Raw genomic sequence first — 3,291 nt, forward strand, 5'->3', positions numbered from 1 at the left:
CAGTGAATTTAGAGACCCCAAAAATAAACCATCTCACTGTTTCCATTGTTTCCCCATGTATTTGCCATGAAGTGATGGGACCGGATGCCATGATCTTCGTTTTCTGAATATTGAGTTTTAAGCCAACTTTTTCACTCTCCTCTTTCACTTTCATCAAGAAGCTCTTTAGTTCTTCTTCGATTTCTGCCATAAGGCTGGTGTTACCTGCATATCTGAGGTTATTGATATTTCTCCTGGCAATCTTGATTCCAGCTTGTGCTTCATCCGGCCCAGCATTTTGCATGATGTACTCTGCATGTAAGTTAAGTAAGCTGTTAATCAATAGTTATTTCAAAATAAAAAGTTAAAGAGAGACTTCCCTGGTGGGGCAGTGGGTAAGAACCTACCTTCCAGTCCAGGGGACATGGGTTTGGTCCCTGGTCTGTAGAGAGACCACGTGCTGTGGAGCATCTAAACCTGCGAGTGCCAACTTCTGAGCCTGGGGGCTGCAGTTACCGACACCTGCACGCCTAGAGCTCTTGCCTGGAGAATCCCAGGGACGGGGGAGCCTGGGTGCTGCAGTTACCAACGCCTGCATGCCTAGAGCTCTTGCCTGGAGAATCCCAGGGACGGGGGAGCCTGGTGGGCTGCCATCATGGGGTCGCACAGAGTCGGACACTGAAGCGACTTAGCAGCAGCAGCAGCAGCATGCATAGAGCCAGTGCTCTGCAACGAGAGAACCATGGCAATGAGAAAAGTAGCCCCCACGTGCCGCAGAGAAAGCTCTTGAAAAGCAGTGAAGACCCCGGCAGCCAAAATATTAATTAAAAATAGGAAAAAAATCCATTTTAAAAAAGTTAAAAGAAAGAAAGACAATTTTCAGATAAATAAATGTTGGATTTGTTGCCAGGAGACTACAAGAAATGTTAAAAGAAATTCTTCAGGCAGGAGGCCACTAGGGAAAAGCTTAACTTGACTCGCCAGTCCCTGAGGGCTGCACACAGTGACCCCTTTCCAGAATACAGCATGGAAAGGGAGAAGGAGGACCTCGCCTGTGTGGGAGCCAACAGTTGCCACCTCAGACAGCCGATCCAGGACAGCATCCAGTGGCAGGGCATGTGGGGGTGATCGCCCTCGATGAGATGAAGATGGCACTTCACCTCTATGGTCTTCCTCCCAAAACCCGCACACCCTGTTCACGTCTGAGACAAACATCAGACAAATCCCAACTGAGGAGCAAGCTACAAAATCATGCCTGAAAGCATGCCTCATACTTTCAAGGTCATCAAAAACAAGAAAAGTCTGAGAAATGGTCACATCCAAGGGGAGCCTAAGGAGGCATGATGGGCTGTCCCGGAAAAACTGCATTAGGGGACAACTGGGAAATCTGAATAATGAAATTTAGTCAGTAAGAATTAACTAACCTGTATTGATCATTGTAACGAACAGTACCACACTTATGTGGACTATTGATAATGGGGGAGAGGGAGGAGACTGAGCCCAGGGTATGGGGGGATCCTCACATTATCTTCCCAATTACTCAGTACATCTAAAAGATAGTTTATTTTTTTTTAAAGACAAGATATAGTAACCAATTGCATCATATGAACTTTATTTAGATTCTGATTTAAACAAACTATAAAAGAAAATGATGATGCACTAAGAGATATTGGAATAGTCTGGCTGTTTGGTGGTACTAAAGTGAAGTGAAGTCGCTCAGTCATGTCTGACTCTTTGCGACCCCATGGACTATAGCCTACCAGGTTCCACCATCAATGAGATTTTCCGAGCAAGAATACTGGAGTGGGTTGCCGTTTCAGGATTCCTTAATGGGCTTCTTTGTTTTTCAGAGCGAAAACGGCATTTTTTTTTTTTTAGAGAGTCATCTTTTAGGGACTTCCTTGGTGGTCCAGTGGTTTGAACTCTGCACTTTCACTGTGGGCCTGGATTCAGTCCCCGGTGGAGGAACTAAGATCTCACACACACACACACACACACACACACACACAGAGCCATCTTTCAGAGAAAATACTGAAATAAATGAATTTGAAATGGTATGACATGCAGGACTTACTTCAAAATAATCCACATGTGGGTGGAAAATAGTGGGCAGGAAATGGGGGTGTCGGTAAACACGGAATGAAGCAGGGGGTGGGTGGTCTGGGGTTCATCGCACTAATCTCTCTACTTTTATACATGCTTGAAATTTTCCAAAGAGGAAAAAAAAGTTACAGAAATATCTGTAAAATCTGCCTTAGTGTTTTGGATGCTGTTTTTTAACATCTCACTATTTGTTAAGGTATATTTACTACTTTATTAGCTAATATCAAGGTGTAATTATGCTGTCATCATTAATGATAGTGGATATGAACTCATATTTTTAATGCTTTTGTCAATTTTTGTGTGTATTTAGTCGCTAAGTTGTGTCTAACCCTTTGCGACCTCATGGACTATAGCCCACCAGGCTACTCTGTCCATGGGATTTCCCAGGCAGGAATACTGAAGTGGGTTTCCATTTCCTTCTCTAAGGGAAGTTCCCAACCCAGAGATGGAACCCAGGTCTCCTGCATTGGCAAGCGGATTCTTTACCACTGAGTCACCAGGGAAGCCCCTTGTCAACTTTTACCTTTTTGGAAAAACGTTTGGTCATTTTTTGGTAAGATATGATTCGGTTACCATGCTTACCTTTAACATAGTTGGCAAAGAGCCCACACAAGGAAGAAGTGCAGCCTGTTATTTTTCTTAGTGTATACTTACGTTGCATTTTTATTCTCATCAATAATTCATGGGCTTTTTGAATGGAAAACTTTTACTTTTTTATGTATTTATTTTAGTTGGAGGATAATTACAATATTGTAGTGGTTTTTGCCATAAATTGACATGAATCAGCCATAGGTGTACATGTGTTCCCCATCTTGAACCCCCCTCCCACCTCCCTCCCCATCCCATCCCATCCCTCTGGGTCATCCCAGTGCACCAGCCCTGAGCACCCTGTCTCATGCATTGAACTTGGACTGGCGATCTGTTTCATATATGATAATATACATGTTTCAGTGCTATTCTCTCAGATCATCCCACCCTCACTTTCTCCCACAGAGTCCAAAAAACTGTTCTATACATCTGTGTCTCTTTTGCTGTCTCGCATATAGGGTTATCGTTACCATCTTTCTAAATTCCATATATGTGTTAGTATACTGTATTGGCAGAGAACGCAATGGCAACCCACTCCAGTACTCTTGCCTGGAAAATCCCATGGACGGAGGAGCCTAGTAGGCTGCAGTCCATGGGGTCCCTAGGAGTCGGACATGACTG

The sequence above is a fragment of the Bison bison genome, unplaced genomic scaffold, assembly GCF_000754665.1.
Source record: "Bison bison bison isolate TAMUID 2011002044 unplaced genomic scaffold, Bison_UMD1.0 scf7180017864379, whole genome shotgun sequence".
Classification (NCBI taxonomy): domain Eukaryota; kingdom Metazoa; phylum Chordata; class Mammalia; order Artiodactyla; family Bovidae; genus Bison; species Bison bison.